The following is a 23,655-nucleotide window of genomic DNA, read 5'->3' on the forward strand; positions in this document are numbered from 1 at the left end:
GCCAGGCATGCCAGAGGAGGAAAACAGACAGGCACTGAGCATTTTTGTCATCTTGCTGAAGGACTCTAGGCTATTGTCACCTGCTTCCAGGTTTGCTAATCCATTCACCTAACTTAAGCCTTTGACATATTATAAACTATTGTATCTAAACACTGTGAACCTTGATAAATAACCTGAAAATAACCATTACCCCTGCTGTATGTGGTCAGCATGCCCTTATGCTAAATACAGCATACTGCAATGCTAACCTCTCTCTCATGTAGCTGATGCAGTTCTTCATAGCCTATTAATTTTGGGCTTTGATTTTGTTTTCATGTTATAAGATAGTATAAAAAAGTTGCTCATATAAGATTTTCAAAAGGAAACCTAATCAAATCACTCTGTGCTCTGCATCCAAAGTCACAGTCAAGATATTTTAGCACTGCTGTGACTCAGGATAAAGACTGATGTCTGCAAAATACTCCCATCATGCTAATGGCAAAAGGATAGCTTGTGTAACTAGAGGAAAACTAAATGGTGAAGGATGTGAATGGAATTTAAAGTGACAAAATCTTCTTTGAAAACACTAAGGGCAAATCTGAATCCAAGATACTTCTTGTGGCTTTTAGGTTTAGAGGAGAAATGTTTTCTTTCTTCCTTCCTTTTATTTATTTACTTATTTATTTTTAAATTGTCTTGTGAGAGCAGAAGAGAACTTATGTCTTTTTCTGTGCTTGCTGGCTTTTTCCAAATAACAATCAAGAAGTTGGGAAAATAATTAACTTGATTGCAATAACCCTGCACCTGGAGACTGAGAGAAAGAAAGAAATATGTTTCTCCTTTGCTTTTTATTTCAAAGTCGAACTTTACAGTTACTTAGATTTTATCTTGCTTATGGTATTAGCCTTACACAAACAACAGGCCAAATGAAACAAATCCCAAAGCATATAGTGTTACTTCTCACAGGCAGATGTAATTTACAGAAACAGTAGGCACACTTCAGGAGTTCACTGTGGTTGTAGAAGCATTTCCAATTCCAGTTATATTTCCCACACTTAAATTGGGGCTCTGGCAATATCTCAGTAGCCAGAATTAACTTTGCAAGTGCCTACATACCACAGAGCAGCAAACTTAGTACAAGCAGCAATTTGGCTGTAGTGAGGTGGAAAGACCCCACTGGGAGCCTGGCACAATGGAAGTTAAAGCCTGGTTAAAGACTTTTCTTTTCTTTTCTTTTCTTTTTTCTTTTCTTTTCTTTTCTTTTCTTTTCTTTTCTTTTCTTTTCTTTTCTTTTCTTTTCTTTTCTTTTCTTTTCTTTTCTTTTCTTTTCTTTTCTTTTCTTTTCTTTTCTTTTCTTTTCTTTTCTTTTCTTTTCTTTTCTTTTCTTTTCTTTTCTTTTCTTTTCTTTTCTTTTCTTTTCTTTTCTTTTCTTTTCTTTTCTTTTCTTTTCTTTTCCTCTCTTCCCTTCCCTTCCCTTCCCTTCCCTTCCCTTCCCTTCCCTTCCCTTCATCAGAGATTTACTGAGTTCTCCAGAAAAGAATGGGATGCATCTGTGTGGTGGAGTGCATGTACACACAAAGCATATATTATGTGCTGTGGTAAAGATTTCTGGAAGATACTGGCACAGGACAGTTTCCTTCAGAAAACGTGGTGAATAATTTCTCTGAACAAATCCAAATTTTGATGATTAAAAAAAAATATCTGATGAGGAATGCAAAAAAGGATAAATTGGAGCCAACATTTAAAAAATGAGTAAGTCACAGGAACACACCATCCATTTGTCAGGTTCAAATTGATTTTCTTTCTGCAAATGGAATACTTTAATTTGTATTGAAAATGTCAACATTTGTAGTTTTGACATTTCCCATTTTTAATGGAAGCACTCATCTTTCCATATATTTTTACATTCATTATAAGCAATCTAGTTCAGAGCAGAAACTTCTTTCAAAATATCTCACACAAAGAAAATATTGTTTCTCTCTAAACCATCTCCAGTGAAAAATATTTTTCCAGGGTTTTGTAAGATGAGAAGTATTTTCCTGTGGTGGCAGATCATAGATGCCTTGTCTGGTGCAAGTCTTAAGTGTCCTTCCAAAGAAAAGCCTCCACAACTGCTTATCACTGTTCTTTGGAAATTCCTGTTGACTTAGTGAATATAGCAGGAACCTGAATTTCTTAAAATGTATAAACTGAGCTAAAAAAACATGATTTATTTCCTGCTGTTTGCATTAACCAGTGTTCTGTGGTCCATTTCCTGTTCCAGGCCCAAGACAAACAGCAGTCAATTGCTCTGTACCAACTTTGATGATGTCCCAGGTCAAGGAAGAGACGGAATGGAGGCAAGTCAGAGAACAATCTTCCACAGAAGCTCTCAGATGCGGGGATGTTTTCTCCAGATGAACCATGTTTATGGAAGAAGGATAAAGGCACAGGGAAGGAGGAACTTTGAATCTGTTCTTCCTGGTCTCCTAAACATCCACTTTAGCTTGTGTGAACAAGAGTTAAATTATCCAGAAGAAATGAAGCTGGAAGGTGGAATGAAACAAGGAGTTTAGATTCATGGAAATTTAATTATTATGTCTTTGCCAGCCCCAACAGAAATGACCACAAGCATGTTCCAAAATGTAAAAGTATGAATACAATCACAATAGAATGAACAAAAGTGCTAAGTCACAATGAAGTTTTTTCCTGTGAAATTGATTATATGGCAAAGATGATGTCCTTTATTCTGCTAATTTTGAAATAAAGATCCATGTTTTCATGAGAAACAAAAGAACATCAGACAAGAGTATTTATTGAATGAAGTTTTGAAATAATGTCAGACTTTCTATTGCCCCTAGATATTGTCCTCTTTAACAGTGGTACATGATGGAGATGGCTGGTGTTTCATAACTGTTTTTCTCTCTGTCAAGGATCAAACTCAACATCTGAAATATCAGCTAGCCTTCTGAGAGTGCCAACACAATAAATTGATACCAGAACAGGAAGCAAATGGTAATTTTGTCTCTGCTGGATGGCATGCAGTACAAGAGTACAATAGCTTTGCCTTCTAATTCTCATCTTCAGGGAGTGATTGCCTTCATGCTACTGAGGAAAGAATTTCATGTGAATATCAACCTTGGTGGTCTGCAGAGTCTGTTTTTTATTTTTTCCTTTTTTTCTATATATGATGTATTTAAAGCTCCTGCAGTAATTTCATAGATTTCCCAGCCTACATTCATTCAAGTTGTTCATTTGTGATTCATTCAGTTCATAGTGGGGAGGGATAGTCTATCAGTGAGCCAGAAGGACTCCCCAGTGTGAGCTCTTTCTCTTTGGCTTCGGGGAATACTGTTGAATAGGTTAGTCTTACTCCCTTGTTGTGAACATCAACTCTGTGACCAGCACACAGTCTTCTTCAGCTATATCACAAAACACCATGACTGTCTCCACTGGAAAAGTGAAGATTCAGCTGGCTTGATTTAATACATTGTTAAAATGTCCTCCTTGTCATTTAAATCCTTTTGGTCATCTCTGCAAGTGCAAATCACAGAATCACAGAATGGTTAAGGTAGGAAGGGACCTCTGGGTCCATCTGGTTCCACCCCTGCTCAAGCAGGGACACCCAGAGCAGGCTGCCCAGGACCATGGCCAGGTGGCTTTTGAAGATCTCCAAGGAGGAGACCCTTCATCATCTTGGTAGCCCTCCACTGGACTCAAAATGCAGAGCAGGATTTGTTTTAACAATGGTAGAACAGTTTAATTTTGGTGTCAAAAAGAAAAGATGCTCGGTGCAGTTACTTGCCATTCCCTAATCAGGATTTGGTTCCTGGTTTCACCAGAGACATTCACTAGTCTGAAAGAGAATATGGATTTATTTTGTATGATCATGGTCAAATCACCCAGAAACTAATCACAAAGTAATTTGGTGTCCACAGTCAACATCTTCTCTCTGAAAAACACATTATTTTTTTTTTAATGTTTCTGAAATGATAAACCTCCAAAATGGAGGAAATAAGAAGCATTTGGTACATTTGAAAGTTTTGTGCAGTGTTGCTTTAGAGAGTGGATTTAAAGAATGGTGATGTTTTAAAGGTTTTTTATATCCAGTGCATATCTGAGCATATCTTGGTACTAAGAGGAAGTAGGGTGAGAGAGCTCTGGAGCAGATGAACATGACAGTTTTAGGAAAATCATATGTTAAGAAACATCTGGGTTAATACAACAATTCCTACAGCTTCCACAGGATCAACATACAAAGGCACAGACAGTTTTCTTCTGGCTGGAGAAGCAGCATAAATTGACCTTAAAGCTTTCAAGAAGAAAAATGGTAAAAGTAGCTAATTTACCTGATTTATGTGAGCCATTAACAATGTACTACTGTGTTCTGATTCAACTTGGGTTGTAAATTTCACATGACAAAGAAGACAATTAAGGAAAAATGGGTAAGAAAATGAGCAAATCGTTATTTTACTAATTTCTACTTAAGGAAGATTCCACAGTCCACCACCCACCCCAACCCCTTTTGACCAAAGACTCCTTCAAGGCAGCTTAAATCACTATCTGAATGTGTGTCTTGGTATCTCTGGCTTCAGCTGATAGAATGAAAATCCCTAGCCTCTGGAAGTGATTTTAAGTTTCTTTTTTATGCTACAAAATATCATTATCTACCTATTTTTGTACCAGATCATTCTGCCATGTATATAACTGAACTAGTTTCTAGTTATCATTCAGAAAAACTGCTTCTTCTTTCTCTACCGCTTGGATGCTGGTCCAGCATTAATCAGAAGCTGTGTTACCTTGTATCTTTGGGAAGGCACCATATATCTTTTGCAGCACTGTGTAGTAAAACACAAGAAAGAATCGAGGGGGTGGAGGTGTAAAGTCTGCTATTCCAATCTACATTCTGTCCATACAGGTAAACTGAGCTAGGATTTGGACTCCAAAATATGAATGGCATCCTTTAATGACAAGGGAAATTGTGTTGCTCAGCTGATGTGATGGTGCTGTGCTGTCTTCTTCTGAATGCCTGTGAGAAGTACCAACATGCAGAGTAGCAGACAAGGCCCACAGCAATTCGGTTATTCTGGATGGCTGAAAGGGTTTCTAGATGGGTGAATCAGTGGTGAATGTTAGTTACATTCACCATTATTTTGCACTTCACTGCCCAGTGCACAAAAATATTCACAAAACTTCAGTTCCAGGTGTAACAACTCATCACATTGTTATGGAGAGCTTTGCAGGCTCTCCTGGAGGACTCCAGAAGCACCGTGCACAGACAGGGCAGGCCAAGCAGGTATAGCCTGTGTCTGCATCTCTGTCATACTCCTGTACAGCCTTCTCCTGAGCCTGGCCAGTTGGAGTTTATAAACCGTGAGTTTATAAATGGCTGAACTTTCAAGCCATGCCTCTATCTTAAGTGACGTCTGATGCTTGCCTATAACCAAAGATTAAAAAAAAAAAGAACTCTCCCTTTTGCTTCCTCTCTTTCCATCAACAAGGGCAAATTTGCACTCACAGTTTGTTGCTTGCTTTGATCTCAGAATGAGTTGGTCTCCAGGAAACTGAAGATGGTGACTGTGTACCAGCTTCTGAATATCATTGTTAGTCCTCACTCTGAGGCAGATAATACCTTCAAAGGAAACCTGAGTAAGACTGTATCCATCTTCTTATTCTTATAGACTTTCCAACACTTTTTTGTTCTAGTAACCACTCCGTTCTAACTATCAACATTCACTGTAAGAGTTTATAAACAGATAGAGGAAATGATAGCACCTACTCTATTTATTTTATTTTATTTTATTTTATTTTATTTTATTTTATTTTATTTTATTTTATTTTATTTTATTTTATTTTATTTTATTTTATTTTATTTTATTTTATTTTATTTTATTTTATTTTTTATTTTTTAATGGTAGTACATTTTCCAGCAACTTTGGTGGCAGTAAGCTGTCTCACTCTGCAATAACTTTGCTGTAGTGAGTACCTATCTCTCTTGGTCAGGTTCAGGAGCAGCCCTTGAGTACAGAGTGGAAGCTGGAAGAAGAAGAGAATTAAATTAATTCTAGACTTGGTGGATCTTTAACTACATTTCTTTTTATATGGTATTTCTTTATGATTTTTCAGTTTTTCTTACTTTTATGGAATTCTGAAAGGAATTTCTCCACAGGCACCAGATGTTTTCTCAACAGACTTTCCCTTTATCTGTGTCTTCTGTTTAAATTGTGGTACATGTGAAGTGATAAGGGAGAACAGAAGGTATGATATTCTTTTCCAAGATAAGCTTTAAAGGATGATAAATATTTGCCTAAGCAGAGCATCTAAGCCATATGCAAATTTGCATAGTGGCACTCCAGGTGATACAACGCATGGTAATTACTTGTAACCTGATAAAACTGAGAAATTCAGGAATATTTTGATGACTGAAAATGTTCTTCTGAGAAAAAACAACACCATCTCTTCACTCCTTAATAAGGCAATTCTGGGGGAAAAGACAAGTGTTTAGGGAATGACATGAAGGACATGTCCAGCTGGACACAAAGGACATCTCTTTGCCATCCTCCAGACTTCCGATCATAATATGAATCTCTTCACTTCCTGAGCACAGCCATGACTTTCAGTTGTTCAGCTTGCATCAATTCCTTAAAAACTCAAAGATACTCATCATCCCCCATGATTGCACATATTGGCTTGACTATTCCAGCTCCCACATGAAAGTGCATTGTGTTGTAATCACCTATTCTCAATTAACAGCGCTTGCATTGTTAAGGGGACAGGGAACACATTGGACGTACTTGCCCACAGGCAATTAAATTGAACAAACAGCACATTGATACTTAAGACATGGCAGGGTCAATAGTTTGGAGTAAATGTACTACTGGATTTTAACAGTTCAAAAATGAATAATTAGATTTCAATGCATGCATTGAAGTGCAGAATGGAAGCAGGAAAGGACAGGAGGACTTAAAATGGGAAACACGGTCATCTTAACTTTATCATGTCTTTACATTGCTAGGAAAAACAAATCAAGATCTAGGAAAAGAAGAGTCATAGTATCACAGAATCATAGCACATCTTGGGTTGGAAGAGGCCTTAAAGATCACCAAGTTCCAATCCCCCTGCCATGGGCAGGGATGCCACCCACTAGATAGGTTGCCCAGGAATTCATCCAAACTGGCCTTGAATATCTCCAGGGATGGGGTATCCACAACTTCTGTGGGACACCTCTTCCAGTACCTCACTACCCTCTGAGTGAAGAACTTCCTCCTGACATGCTATCTATATTTCCCCTTTTTTGTTTTAAAACCATTTATCCTTGCCCTGTTGCTGAGCTTTTCATTCACCAGAGCCCCCAAGTCCTTCTCCACAGGGCTGCTCTCAGTGAGAGCAATGATTAAAGGGCTATAGGACTCCTTCCTCCTGTTGATTCTATCCCTGTTCAGAAGTTTTAAATTAGCTGGCTTGTGTTTGTGTCATTAAACCTTTTTATCTGTATGCTATAGACTATCTGGCATGTGCATGGAGTAACCGTGTGCTTGATGTGTTTCTACAGCCCTTGGACAACAAGAGATGTGCTACTGAGATTCCCAAATTCCTAGAGACAATCCTTCATATCCTGTCCCCAAACCCTTTCTTCTCTACCTTCTGCTCTCTTCTACTTCTTATATATCATCACTTAAGCACCTCAAAATGTCTCCTTTTTGCTGTGCAAGCTGAGAGCAGGGTCCCTGTGGTCTGATTACACAAGTTTTCTCTCTCTCTTTCTTTCTTTCTTTCTTTCTTTCTTGGGCAGCAGGAATCCCAAAACAGCTCTTTTGCATCCTTCCAGTGATGGCCTTCTTGTCTGTCATTATCTTATCTTGCCAGGCTCTGGTGAATGCTTTCTTACTGGAGAGTAGCACAGAGCTAAATTACTTCCACTCAGCTGAAGCCGTAGTAAAAAACAAAACCAAAAATGTAATGGAAACCCATGCAGTTATCCAGAAAAGTGTCTCTCTCAGACAGAGCTACCCACTGCTAGTATCTACAGCAGTGTGTCTTCAGTCATTCAGTGCTTGGGCATGATTCAAAGAAAAGTTTGGATCAGCTTGGATAAGAGACTGTGTACATAGGGACTAAGCTGGAATCTGTGCTGCTGTGGTTATTGTGTGGGTCTACATGGGCTGGAAAATCATCTCCTTAATTGAGCATGAGTCTTCCCGAGACTGAACTCTGCTCTTAGTAGCATGCACCACAAGCCTCCCAAGCCACCCTAACCATTCAGTTGTGGTTGGGGAAGCAGGAGGAAAGATGTGTTTGTTTTTAAAAAGGAAATGTTGTGTTGGACTCAAGCTGTTATGCCTGCAACATGGTTACTGTCATCTGATGCTTACACCTGCTATTGCCAGATGTTTTTTGTATGGAGGGACTGATGCATTAAATGTAGAAAGTCTACTGAGTGACAGGGAGGGCTCCTGGCCACAGCAAGCAATGTCAGTGCATCCTACAAAGTGAGCAGGATCAAGAAAGTCAAACGAGATCTGCTCGCTATTTGCACTACTTACAAACATGAAATATCTCTGTGCTAGAACAATGCAGGATATTATTATCTTGAACACTGGTGCAGCTGCTGGAGTTTTTCTAAGTGAAGCTGTACCATCTCCTCCTAGGGAAAGTACCTAATGGAGTGCTAGTGTCATAGTCTTAGGTTCCTTTCTCTGTGCTGTGCTCTATGCTTATTCTTTTTGATATGTCTTATAAGTGGGATTAATGGAGCCATCAGATGTAGCACACAATGGAAAGTTCTGAGTATTCCTAATAAACAAGACAGAAGAACTGTTAACAGCAGACATGGAGAAGGCTGTTGTACGCAGCCACCCCTTTGCCTCAGTCTTCACTGGCAGTCAGGCTTCCCATGTCTCTCAAGACCCTCTAGGTGGGAGCTGGGGGAGCAAAGATGTCATCTACTGGGACTTCTGTAAGGCCTCCAACATTGTCCCAAATGATATCTTGATCTACAAATTGAAGAGAGGTGGGTTTGAAACATAGACCGTTAGGTGGATGAGGAATTGGCTAGATGGCCAATAAGCTAGAAAAGTGGGCCCACATGAATCTAATGAGGTTCACTAAGTCCAAGTGCAAGGTGCTGCACCTGGATCTGGGCACTCCCAGACAGGAACACAGACTGGGAGCAGCCCTGCAGAAGGGGACTTGGGGGTTCTGGTGGAGCCATCAGTTTGCACCTGCAGCCCAAAAGGCCAACTGCATCCTGGGCTGTGTGAACAGCCTCTTGTCTTAAGATCCTAAGACAAGAGGAGATGGTCTTAAGTTGTGTTGGGTTGTGGCGATGAGGGGGTGTTAGGTTGCATAGTAGGAAAAATCTCTTCACTGAAAGGGTTGTGAAGTATTAGAACTGGCTTCCTAGGGAAGTCGTTGAGTCCCCATCCTTGGAGGTCTTCAAAAATGTGTAAAAATGTATAGATATATAGCTTAGTGACATAGTTTAATGGTGGACTTGGCAGTGCTAAGTTGAAGGTTGGACTTGATGATCTTTGATGTCTTTTCCAACCTAAATGATTCTGTGATTCTGTGAACAGTCGTGGGCTGTAGGTGGAGGGAGGTGATTGTCCCTCTCTACTCTGCCCTTTTGAGGCCCCACCTGGAGTGCTGCATCCAGGTCTGGGGTCCCCAGCTCAAGAAGGATGTGGAACTGTTAGAGTGGAAACAGAGGAGGACCACAGAGATGACCAGAGGGCTGGAGCACCTCCCCTATGCAGAAAGGCTGAGAGAGATGGGGATGTTCAGCCTGGAGAAGTCTTCATGGAGACTTCATTGCAGCTTTTCAGTACTTAAAGGGGGCTAATAAAATGCATGGAGAGCAACTTTTTACATGGAAAAATAATGGCAGGACAAGGGGATCAGTTTTAAACTAAAAGATGGGAGATGTTAGGAGGTAATTCTTCATTGTAAGAGTGGTGAGGCCCTGGAACACGTTGCCCAGAGAAGCTGTGGATGCCCCATCCCTGGAGGTGTTCAAAGCCAGGCTGGATGGGGCTTTGGGCAACCTACTGTAGTGGGAGATGTCCCTGCCGATGGCAGGGGAGTTGGAGCTGGGTGGGCTTTAAGGTCCCTTCCAACCCAAACCATTCTATTATTCCTATTATAGCTGTGAAAGAAAATCTTGACTACACAGAAACACATATATACAAATATTTCTAATATGAAGATATGATTTAAAAACACAGAGGATGTCACACTGGCCATAAATATAGAAGGCTAGCTATGGACATTGTTGCTGTGTGCAGCTAGAAGCTGGAGCATTGCATGTCTCATTTTAAAACTTCAGTGAAAACAGAGAAGAAAACATCAAAAAAGGAAACAGCAAAGAGTAACCCGTGGAAAATGATCATGAAATAATCAGAAATGCCAATAATCATCAGGAATGAGGATTCTGTGAAAAAAAATATAGGTGAATAACTAAACAAGATTTTTTATTTTTATTTTTTTTTTATTACTTTAATATACGGACATCTGTCAGTGCTTCAACTTACTTAATAATTCCCATTTTAAAATGTTTCTGAGAACTTTTGTAAGAAGCTTTCATAAGTCTATTTTTTTTTTTTTTTTGTTTATTTTTTATTTTTAACAAACAGCAGAAAAAGGGCAGGATGCGTGCTGGGGGCCAAGGATGTGCCTTTTGCTGGTTTCATATTATTTGAATTTTGGTGTTATTTTTCCATTTCCTTTTTTTTTTTTTTCTTTCCTCTCTGCTATTTGTTTGCCCCAGGGGTGAGAAGAACTCCCTCCTGCCTTGTTATAAGCGCAGTAAGAATAGAGCTTCATTTGAAACTCCAGTTTGCTACAAATTTAGCCAAAATTAAATTCACCAAGTCAGTGTTGCATTTATGTGGGGTTTGGCAGAGGAGGAGATGTTCTAGAAAGTAGGGTCTGGAATCCATTTTTGGACTTATTTTCACAGTAACTGATTTGGTGAATACATTAGCATACATAAAGGTTGTCTATGAGGGAGTAGGACATTTGCTGTCCTTATATGATACCAGTTTCTGTTGGCATTAGGTTATGTAACCTGAATGGCAGGAACCCCACAACCCCTCCTCTTCTAGTTGCAGTAAAAATATTTATTTTATTTTATTTTATTTTTTTGAAAAGGAGAATGATACTTGTCTCCTATTTTCACTTTCCCAAATTTATCCTAGTTCTCTGGTAGATTTTTTTTTTCCTTTATATTCAGTGAGAGGGACATATCTGTGTGATGTGTTAAGAGGTCTGTAGATAAGGACCTGACACTGTCACTGACAGAGGCAGATCCAGCTGATCTTTCTATTTCCTCTGTTTTCCTGCTGCTGCCAGGCACAGGCTGTAGAAATTCTGACTGTGAAGCAGATTTTTTTATTTATTTATTTTTAAGTTTTTAATAATTTAGATGTTATGGTGAAAGATTAAAATCTAAGATTTTCAGACAGAAATTGTTTGCTTTCCTGTAATTTTTTAAGCATCTTACTTGCCTACTCCTTAAACAGCCATAACTGCTATCTGCAGTGCAATTACCCAGGTAGCTCTGAGTATGCTTCGTCTTGCTGTTCCAGTAATTGATGGATAACAGGAAGCACCCGAACATGGATGTTAAATTATATTCACTGTGGGAATAGATTGCATTGCCGCCACTGTTGCTATATTTACTTAAACCAGTAATCATTGTTGCCATTTTATGTGCCCTCAGGAATTGGAGGCTGCCACACTGGCCCAGCATGCGTCTCCTTCCGGAGACATAAAACATGGATGGGGCAATGGATCGAAGCAATTGCACAAAGAAAAGACTTCAAGATTTGTCCACTGTTTTCATGACAGTGCAAGCTATGAATAGACTGGTCAAGCACAAAAGTGTATGCTCAGGTAAAAATGGAAATAACACCAAGCCTTTGAAATTAAATGAATTAATATGAATGTCTGCTTACAAACTCAGCGTGCGTCTGGCCAGCAGGACATACCAATTGTCAAGGCACACGAGGCAGAGCTCACTGTTGTGTCTTGCTCATGCTGCTGATGTCATAAGATTGTTTCCCATGCCTTATATTTTGGGAAATTCTGTCTATTAAGAGTAAAATGTTCAGCAGCAGGGCATCTTGGTGGAGGATCAAAGACTTAACTTGATCATGGGTCTTAGACATGACTTCTTGGGAGAGAAGGATTTAACAAGAATGAAAATAAAGACCTTTTTTTCCTCATCATTCTTACATGATTTTTCATAAATCTGTGCCCAGGAAGCCACCTGCAATCTCTGAGGTGTGTGAGTTTTCTCAGTTTTGGTCATCCTTACCAGAGTGTTCTGACCACAGTGTAAGCCAACTAGAGAAGGATGGCATGTTGAGAAGGTGTGTAAAATAGCATGGCTATAAAGAGAGGTCAAATTGACAAGGACTCATTGGTTTAGAAAAGAGAAGACCAGTACAGATGCATACAAATATAAATCACTTATAAAAAAGAGTAAGAAGTTATTGGGTTTCAAGTGGAACCATCCGCAGGAATGAAGAAAGGAGCCCCACTGCTCCAAGATTTAAAGGAGCAGAAGGAAATTCTGGATCATGAAGCCCCCAACTGAGTTTGCTAGAATTGGGAGGATGAACTGCAGGAAGTATCACTCAGTATTTGCCCTGTTCTTATATTCTTGTCTTGCCCACCATGGGCCTGTGTCAAAGGCAAGGTGCCAGGCTGGTTGGGCCTTTCTGTACAGCCCTTGTGATTTAACAGGCACTACATTTTTAGAGCATCTCTTGAAAGTACAAATAGCATTAGAAATAACTAGACCAGTCCTCTCCGTATCCTTTTATGTACTATGGGGATTTCAAACACATGCATTTAGGGTATATTCTGCAGTACTCTTGCTTTATATAAATTATAGTCATCGTGCCATATGTCTACCATGAGAGTCATGGTTTTGCTCTGATCCTGGGGGAAGAAGAGGCTGCATTTCAAGGTCAATGTATCCACAGTCATGCCACTTAAACTATTTCAACATAGGAAATGATATAATTAAGACCTGTTGTCCCAATTGTAGAAACAGGATAGAAGTAGCCTGTATTATTAAATATGCCCATCTTGTGAGAGTTAAGTGCATTCAGAATATTTGTTTGCAAACTGATTAGAGAGCTAATGATATAAAATGATGTATAAATCATAAACAGAGTCTCTCATAAGACTTTCCTATATGCACAATGGGTTTATAACCTGTTTCTCTGGTCTTACTCCTGCATGGAAGGTCTGGTGAGAATATAATATTAACCCTGAAATGACCTTTAATTAGGACAGGGCTGGATTTCCTCTGTGATAGTGATACTTCCTATGAGTAGCTGTTAATGAAATTATCACACCTATATTTGTAAATCTATTGGATTTTCACTTTGAGTGAAGGTAACATTGCAAGATTAGCCTGAGTAAGAAAACTAGGACTGTTCTCTTTCATTCCTCCTAAAATCCTCAGGGAGATGAGGCAAGCTGTATTTTGCAGAGACTTTTATTGTGGAGTTTTCAGATCTTTCTACCATTAATAAAACCAGTTGCCAGCAATTACTCAACTTGATGAACTTTAATTGCTGTATTAATCCACTTCATTATTGTGAACACTGCAACTGATATTTCTTTATAAATCTTTCCCACTGACTTTTTGTTTATAGTATCACAGATTAAAATGACTTGTCTGCTCCTTTCCCATCTTTATTAATCTAAAACAAAAATGAAGTAAAAGTAAAAATAAGAATAAATTGCTGCTCCCCTGTGATCCTATGAGCAGAATCTGACCAAGAATGTTAACCCTTGTATAAAAGGACATATTCTCAACTCATAAAACATCAAATTGTTCTCACTTCTGCTATCTGTGATATGTAGGAGTAACTTAGTATAGGAAGTTTCTAGGTTGGTTACCTGCTGACTACTAAATGAAGTCTTGCAGTACATCTCCACTACACTATTTCTTTCCTAAACTCATCCATGTGCGTCCATGGAAAACATACTGCAAAACTGTTTGTGTGCAGGCAACCCAGGCAGCCATCCTGCAGTGACCTGGCTTCCAGGAAGCTGGATTCTTTCAGATATTCATCAAAATGCTGTCGGCTGGAACATTTTCTAAATATCTTTAAAAAATATTGAGAAAGTGGATGCCTGGGGCTCTTGGACTTTTTTCCTGAAGGTCTTTTGTCTTTACTGGACTCCTAGATGAGCACCTCTGCTATTACCAAAATACTTTTTCCAGTGCACCCTATGACTCTCTGGCTTTCGCAGTGCATCACATAACTATGTATGGGAGTGGCAGAGCTTCCCCAGGGCCATCACAGACCTGGCTTGGATGGGACGCAGTTGCCAATACTGAAGTTTGTGAGCCGCTCTAAGTAGAGATGCAGGAGATGCAAGAATCTGTGAAAGCTTATTTCTGGAGACAAAGCTGATCATGGGCAATCACATTTGAGATGTCCACAGCTGCTAATCACTGTATAAGAATCTTTGTCAGCATTTCAATTAAATCACTACAATTACAGTGAGATTTCAGTTTGCTGTCTGCTTTCAACCTACTAAGGTTGTTCCTCAGGTACTGAATAGTTAATTCAAAGCCACTTTCATTCTAAGCTAATTCAAAGTCTCCTGTTCTTGATTTTTTTCCCCTACTGAGCTGATCCAAATGTAGCAAATTACATCTCCTTTTGCCTGAAATTATTGTCATTTTGTTTGGTTTAGTAACTGAGTTTCAGCTGTGGTCCTGGAGTCCATTTTCCACGAACAAAGCTCCAGACACTGGAATGTCTATAAAATCTATCGAGAAAGAGAAGACAGAAAGCATGGAAATGGCATGCTGCTGAGAAGCTTCTCTTTGATCACAGCTGTTTCTCTATCATTGAGCTCTGGCTCAAGCAGTGTGCTGATGGAGAAGGCTGGACTAACAGTGGCTGCTGTAGGGGAACCTACAGGTTTTCCTGAGGTTTCTAGGCAGAGTTAAGCCAGTGTCTAAATGCCAAAGCAGCACTGGTGGACCTAGGTAAGAAACAAACAGTAAGTACCTCTGTATTGTTGATACATGCTGCACTGGGCTGGATTATTTTACCTGTTAATAGTGCCCTGTGGACAGCCGGAGGTAAACAGAGGTAATCAGGGCAGGGTTTCAGGGTAGTAGGAAAATAAAATGATGAGGAGATACTGGCTCTTGTTTTCCAATTTCTTTCTTTCTTTTCATAACTCCTTTCACAGAGGATTTCCCAATGTCCTTGCTTCTCTGTTGGCTCCACCTCTCCCCTCTCTGTAGAGCTGGCTGACACCAATGTGGGCTCAGTCTCTGGCTTGGCCTTAGGGGTAGCATGGAGATGCCACATACAGGTAGATGAATCAGCACCAGAGTTTATCTAGCAGTTTGTGACAAGCTGAGCAGGGCTGGAAAAGTGGGACACAGACTGGGGTTTACAAACTTGGTGAGGCCATCATAGCAAATGATGGCAATAGCTTGTACATGTACTAGATACTACCTGACTATTTGATTAAATAGATGAGTGAAAACAAATGAACATTTACAGAAAGCTGGCTTTAAATTTGCAGTGGCTAAGATGTCCCAACAGCCTCTCTCTCTGTCTCTCTCTTCTGTGCTGTTTTTTCAGACATATATTGTTGTGGGTACATCAATAAAAGCAGCAGTTATGGCTCATTGCTCACCTATCCATTTGGATTCATTTTAGCAACCTCAGAAATCTATGATGTGTATATTTGCATATACTTTGTGCTTTGAGAAACACAAGGGCATTTGCAACGTTCAATGATGTCCACATTCTCCAAGACCAGCAGCCGACGGCCAGGGGGGCCATCACAATTTCACAAGACATCTAGATGTGGAGAGCAGGATCAAGGCTTTAAAATTAGCAAAAATGTGCTTGTGGTTGTGCAGGGATGGATCTTGAATGTATACTTATATCCATCCCATAGCCAAACTCCCTTGCTTAGGACACTGGTTATTCTGGGCAGGAATGCTGACGTTATGTGATCAAGGTGTTTACAGGTAGTATGTGGGGATGGGACTCAGTTATAGTTACAACAAAGTTTAGCTGAATATGTGAATCTGTTTACCTCCTGAAGGCACCTACATTAACTCTTGTCATGCCCAGCTGTCTTCTCATGTTAAATGTGTGAATCCTCCTCACCATGGACCAGCAATATGTGTCAGTGAATTTCTTATTAAGTTGAAATTATTTTTCTCTTTTGGTATCTTTTTCTGAAATTTTCTATTAAAGATAAGAATTTTCAATTTTCTTTAAATTAGGTCAGTCTTATGTAAAATACATTTCCCTTGGTTAAACAAGGCAATTTCATGGAGTAATGACAGATGAAAATATTGCATTGTGCCTGGAGTGATGTTTGTGGACTTTCTCATTGCTCAGCAGGTTAACCAAACCTATGGCAATGCACTTCAGGTACTTGTATCTGATTTCCCTGTCCCTGACATGAAGTTTGGAGAGCCATGTTTCTCCAACAGGGATCTGGGTGGACTCCAGGGGTTTATAGGCTTCAAAGCCCTTGGATATGTAGGCCGAATCTTACCATGTTCTGAGATGTGGGAATAAGTATTTAGGAACCCCCTCTGCATCAGGCTGTGATGGGGCTGTGGCGGATGAGCTCTGTCCAGATACAAAGCTTGGGAGCCGTTGGTCCTGTGAACCACCTCCAGGACCAGACACTCAAGATTGGGCCATTTGACAAAGCAGAAGGGATGTCTTTATTTTGAAAAAAATGAGATGGACTGAGAGATATTCAGAGGTGACAATACTTCTACCTTTCCTACCAAATAGTACTATCTGTTTTACCATCCCACCATTTTAGATGATTGATACCTGGAAAGAATTTAGAAAACAAAACAAAACAAAAAAAGTGTCTGAATTGGACCGAAACTGAATTATAGAAGACTGAAATTCCTAGTGAACTGGAAAACCTGCTCTTCATCCAGACTTATTTGTTCAACTAATAAACTATCCTAGAAGAGTGCAAATAATTTTTAGATGCACATAAAATTATCCAGTAATACAGATACTTATGGTCCTATTTGGTCACAGTGTCAAAATCTATTAGTAGAATGTTTTTGGTAAATGGCCTGGAAGGTGATGTAAATTACATTAAAGTCTGTCCATAGATTCAGCAGATCTGTGTCTGAATTTAGCATATTCTATCTACAGTGCTTCATCTCTCTTTTAATTTCAAGGGTAGCAAGAGATGGGTAGTCATTAACATATGTCATATTCATTGTTCCAGCTAAACTGATGGTTTTGCTCTAAGAGACTTGACTGTTTGTATGACACTATTGCAATAAATTTATGTATATATTATTTCTGGAATATCTCTTAGGTCTTATCTTTTGTTGCACTTCATTAAATGAGCTACACCCCTGCATTAAATCAACTATAGACCAATCATGGTCAACAAGACAAACTCTAGCCCTTGTTATTAAAGCATATGGACTATAATCTGCTAGTGTTATTATATCTGACACATATAAATTTGTTAAATCAGAAGGCATGGGTCTTTGCTTCCTAAATCATCTTGTAGTCTTTCTTGCTGCTTTCCCTTTTTTCCAACAACAGTCAAATTATCCTTGCCTTGCATTAAGATATGGCATTTTCTTGTCTAAAGTAATCATCTACTTTCCAAATTACTTTTCATCTGGAGATCATGAAGTGTTTTACTCCATGAAGCTTGCATGATCCACATTTTATAGAGAGATAAATAAGGAGAACTGGAAGGGACCCTGAGAAGTGATTGTTTGACTTGCCCAAAATAACCTCTGTTTTGACACAGAACTAAGGTACTATAGTCAGAAGAGTGCTGTATCATTTAGTCAGTTTTGCCTTTGCTTTTATTTTCCTCCTAGTGGTATTTTGAAATTCAATCATTAGCCATACATGATCACATCAGCTTAGACTGAAATTATTCTTAGTTGGATGATCCTGATGATGAGATTTCACCTACATTTTTGGCCCTAGGTAGCTGGGGTAGAAAGAATAACGGACATGAAATTGCAGCTTGCTTGTCATTTTGCCTTTTGGAAGAAATTGCTATCCTTTCAACCAAAATTTGCTCTCATTAACACACCAAGCTTGTTTGCTGTAGTTAGTGGGGTCATATGGAATATGGTTAAAAGCAGAATTTACTCTGTTACATTTACAGCAGCTTTACTACAAAGATTTGTTAAGATAAGATGCAGAGCTGTTCCTGGTCTCACCCATGGGAATTGCAGAACAGCTTTCAGACTGCACATTCCTGACTTCCTCTGAAATCCTTCTGCCTGAAATGCGCAGAGCTCAGCCTGTTGCATTCTCAGAGGCAGGGCTGAAAATATATCTTTCAGCATTAAGTTTTTACTGCTTATTTGGTTTTATGCTATGACTGTAAACTCGGTGTTTTATTTGCTGATCTGGTTTATTAAGTGCCTTCTGATGAACAACAAGAAGCGTGTAATAAAAACCGTCTGTGGTATGGTGACTACTCTTCTCTCTCAGTCACAGTCCTTAAACTACTCTCTGGTGTGCTGCTGTACACAACCCTGCTTTGTTTCTAATGCTTGTTACTGAAATGTTCATTGGGTGCTTGCTGGCTTTTTTGGGTGAATTTGCATTACATTCTGTTACAGGAGATCCTCCACTGGGATCTCTTTCTGGTTCATTTGTAGCTTCTTCTACACCAGACTATACATGACAGATCCTCACTGGAGTAAATATAATAGAGAGATAAATGCATGGAAGTATAAGACAATTTGTGTTTTGTAAGAATCTGCCCCTTCTACGACAGCAGCAGATGTTGAAGTTCTGATTTTATTTTTCCTCATTCAGCACATGTGTACCACACAGTGTTTTATTACAGTCAAGGCCCATTTAGTCATAGTTCTACCCCTTGCTGTAGAATTATCTACAGCAGCATACTGTGAAGTCAAATTTGAAATGGTAGGGTGTTTCTACTACTTGCAGTGAGACTCCTACCTGCTCTAATCTGAGGAGACTCAGCACCTCCCCTCACTTTGTGTTAGTTGAGACAAAACCCACAGAGTTTCTACTCATCCCTCTGGTAATGGTGTATTTGGTGTCCAGGTGTTAGGGACCGCATTCAGCCAGGCTGCCCGAAGACCCCCCGCTCCACTTAAAACCATCTACTAGGAAAGTAGTTGTATTTTCACAATACATTGTCAGTGAAGTGAAGCATTGCACAGGACTTCACTGGGGCAGTGTTTTTCTTGAAGGTCTCTTTGGCCTCTCCTAACATTGACAGTGCAGCAGGAAACGCTTTCCTTGATACTCCCAGGTCATGCGCACCTCTTACCAGTGTAGGATTTGCCCATAATGAGGCCATTGACATTGATGAACATAATCTCTTAAGCACAAGGACTAAAGATACAGAAACTGTTTGCAGGAACCTTCAGCAGGAGGTGTTTAATGAAGGGAGATTTAAATGTTGTTTAATAAGGGGCTTAATAAAAAAAAGCTAAATATCTGGGCTTTACAAAGCTTTCAAATTTCAATGAAAACTTTCATCAGGAAACTATTGTTTTCTATACCTTCCTCTTCACAAGATAGTCCTTGCTTTATGGTTCAAATGTTATTTCAACTAAGTACTGATCCGATAAATGAAATGCTATTCTATGAAACTCCAAAATTATTTTAATTCATGTAGGTAGTATATGCAGTAGAAGACTATTAGCTCTTAGCCTATATTTTTGCTACATTTTCAGAAACTTTGAGAAGCCTCCAGTGGTCTGCAATCTAAATATCAAATGATGACATATAAAGTTTGGAAGAAAAAGAAATATCCTGCTGCTTGCAATAAAGGTCCATTAATTACCATCCTTTTTCACATTTAATAGCTCTTTATTCCCTGTAAGCCACTCCCAGAGGCTGGATCCAGCCTTAGCATTTCAGAAGTATTGAATTTGAACCATTATCACTTCTTACATAAGTAATTCAAAAGACGTTATTCCCTACTTATTTGTGCCTAATCACATTCTTTTACACGGTAGCAAAATATATTGCTATATTTGTGAGTTTAATGTCTTTTTTTTTTGGACACTGGAGTGCTCTAATATATAGTTATTGGAAAATTAATGAAAAGTCATTTTGCTTGCATAACAACTACTGACAGCAGTAAACAAATTCTGTTTGTTGTGACCTCAAAGTATCCTAAAAAAATACAATACAATACAATACAATACAATTACAACTTTTTAGGACTGAAGTATTTAAATGTAATATTAGCTCTGAATTAATCTTCTTTAACATTTCAATATTGCAACATCTGTATCAGTTTTTATTCTTATGCTTGCATCACTTAAAATTGCATTAACTCATTTGCTGCACTGAATCTCAGTGAAAAAAGATGCAAATCAGAAACTTTCTGTCATTAATTAGTACCATGTACCATAACAGATACCTTCATCATAAAGTAAATTTATTGCAGGATTGGCTCATATCTGAGCTGGGACCTGCTTCTTTACTTCTGTGAGCACAAAATACTTGAGTTTAATGTTTTCTACCACAGATAAAGGGAAATGGTTTTAAACTGAAAGAGGGGAGATTTAGAGTGGATGCTAGGAGGAAATTCTTTATGCAGAGGGTGGTGAAGCCCTGGCACAGGCTGCCCAGAGAAGCTGTGGATGCCCCATCCCTGGAGGTGTTTAAGGCCAGGCAGGATGGGGCTTTGAGCCACCTGGTCTAGTGGGTGTTGTCCCTGCCTATGGCGGGGGGGCTGGAACTAGAGGATCTTTGAAGTCCCTTCCAACCCGAGCCATTCTATGATTCTATAATTTCTCCTCTCCAAAGTTACAATGTATTTTGAATTATGAATGTTTTAAAATTCTTCTCTTTCATCCAGTTGGGAATGCCTGTTCAGAGTTGATTTCAGATTTCTTTTTGTAGTTATGTATGTTTTAAACATACAAAGTTTATAGTAAGATCTTCTTCTTGATACTGTTATCTCAGTGGATGTTCTTACTCTCTTAGGACACTTCTGTGCAGTTACCAGCTCCTCTTTTTGTTTCTCCAAAGTAAAAGGCAATTCACTACTTTGGTTGTGAATATGAACTTGCAACTATAACTGTTATTGGTTCAGAGCAACACAAAAACTTACTGTAAGAAATTCAGCACTGCAAAAAAAACTGTTTGCGTATTAAATCTGGCTCCACGCCCTTGACAGGTTAAGCACTTAACTGACTTCTACATCCTCTGTTTCACAGCGAATGTGGGCTGTCCTCAGCATTAGGGTTACTACAACAATGCAGGGTCAGCACAGGTCTTGAGGCTCTCAACACATCTTGTCAGCCCTGTCTGTTTTGACCAGTGAATGGGAAGAACTTTGAACACATAGTGGACAATACAAATCACATGATACAGGATCTTCCTTTTTTTAAGTTCTTCATCAGACTGAAGTCCTTACACTTCACTAGGGGCTCCTGTTACAAACACGAGGGTTGCTTTTACAAGCCAAGTTCAGCAGTGCATATGGAAACAACCCTACCGATGTTGACTGGAAGATCAACAGGAAGATTTGGTGATATTGTCATCCCTCCTCCTACTCAACAGGAGACTGTCACCAACACTAGACCAGATCAGTACAGCCCATAACAAGGAAGGTGTACCATCTCTCAATATAACGTGTTTCAGTGCTGTGGTGCCTACTGGTGAAAAGTTTTCCTTGATGCACAAGCTAAACCTCCCAAGCCACAACTGTGGCTGCTGCACCTCATTATACCATAGTGAAGAGGTGTTTGGCTCTCTCATTTTTATAACTCCTATACAGATATTTGGCTTGGTCCTGCTCAGTACAAAGACTTTGGGATGACTAGCATCTCCAGCCGGATGAACATTATGTGAAAACAACAACAACAACAACAAACAAACAACAACAAAACCACAATTCTGATTGATTTATTTTTTAGGGAAGTTGATGAAAATTCTTATAACTGTCCAAGACTCTGAGACTAACTTCTAATATTATAAGCCATGTTCTTGCCCTTGACATTTCTGAGATAATAAGGTAATGAAGATAGCCTCTGAACTTCTAAATTGTTTGGTATTTGGGGATATGTTTCATCCAGCATTGGGAGCTGTTGATAATGTTCAGGCAGTCACATTTCTCTCTTTCTCCCTCTCTCTTTCTCTCTCTGTCTCTCCTTTTTTTTTTCCTTTTTTTTTTCTTTTTTTTTTCTTTTTTTTTTCTTAGAATAATATTGTTTATGAGGTATTGGACCCTGAATTTGCTAATTTAGAAATCTTCTGAATAGGTGCAGTTAAGACAAACACGAAATTGCAGACATCCAAAAATAAAAATTTATATTCAAATAAATCTGGTCTCCTCAAGCTGTACTGAAGTTAAATGATCATTCCCTTTCTTGTGTTGTTTACCCATAGGAAAAACCGTTACTTCATGCATTTTTAACTAGGAAAAAATACTTTATTTATTTTCAATACGCTCTTAGCAGCTACAAAACTGTTATTTTATTTCTTTTGGTATAATTCATCTAGAATTTTTAAAGGTGAAAGTCCAATCCCTTTACTTATGCTGAATAGTAAATTGCAATGCAAATAAAAGGTATATTATACAAATAGAGAAAAAATATGGGGGCTGAAAAGATTACAGGAGAGGCTGGAATTGGAGATAATTTAATATATATGCTCCATAAACCACATAATCTTTATTACAAGTTTTTAATATGTAAAAAGGCTGTGAAAAGAGTAAGGAATGGTTTCAGAAATGTATTTAAAACAAATTGTTTCACTACTCATTGCCTAAATTAAACTGTGTAATGGAATTTTTGCTTTCCACAATCGTATATATATTTTCATCTATCATCCGCCCATGAAAGACTTCCATTTCTTGGTGCCTTGTGTACTGAATTTGTTTTCAGATCTCTGTAGGTCCCTTACAGTTATGAGAAGGATTACACAGTATAACAATAATCTATATGTAATATAAAAGATACGATAAAAAGTAAAAGGACAAAGTGGTAACAACAAAAGAGATACATTTCAACATCCAAAGCTGTGGTAGCTAGTTATGATTTACCTATCTAACAAATACTCTCATCTGAGCAAACTTTTTAAAAAATGTTTAAAGTGTTCTATTGCTTCCAGCGAAATTTGAGTGTTTTAAACTTCAAATGAAACACGGTTGAGCTATATTCTTTGCAATCTTATCTAGGCCAGGTAAAGTAAAGTAGTTAACGGTGTCTGATACTACAAAGCTTCACCGTCATCTGAAGCTTGAGCTCCTCCTGCTCCTGAGACGTACAGAGATCTGGCTGTATGCACTGTCACATATGTGGCTCCACAAGAGCCTTTCTGGAGTGACTGCTTTTCTTCCATTATCTGACAAGTTCCATATTATTTCATGATTTACTTCACTTAAACTTATCTGAAGTAGTTTTTTTTTTGTTTGTTTTTGTTTGTTTGTTTGTTTGTTTGTTTTTGTACAGCAAACCCCCAAAAAAGGTTGTTTCAGATCCTTAGTGTTGTAATGCCTAAAACCTTTTTTCTAATTTCCAGCCTTAAATTTATTCATAGCCAATTTATACCCATTTGTTCTTGTGTCAGCATGGCCTTTAGCTTAAATAGTTGTTTTCTCTGCCTGATATTTATATCCCTGGAGTGCTTGTAAAGAATGAGGGGTGAAGATGGAAGCCGACTGATGGCTATCACT

The 23,655-nt window shown here is 38.8% G+C and overlaps 1 long non-coding RNA gene across 1 annotated transcript in view; it reads right to left on the bottom strand.

Moving 5' to 3' along the window:
* Positions 1-808: 808 nt before the first annotated feature.
* Positions 809-23,655, bottom strand: part of LOC137849985 (uncharacterized) — a 44,500-nt gene continuing 21,653 nt past the window's right edge. The window contains exon 2 of the long non-coding RNA XR_011092218.1: positions 809-2,504. This is a non-coding gene — a long non-coding RNA (uncharacterized lncRNA). The remainder of the gene's footprint in view (positions 2,505-23,655) is intronic.

Source organism: Anas acuta, chromosome 1, assembly GCF_963932015.1.
Source record: "Anas acuta chromosome 1, bAnaAcu1.1, whole genome shotgun sequence".
In the NCBI taxonomy this organism is placed as follows: domain Eukaryota; kingdom Metazoa; phylum Chordata; class Aves; order Anseriformes; family Anatidae; genus Anas; species Anas acuta.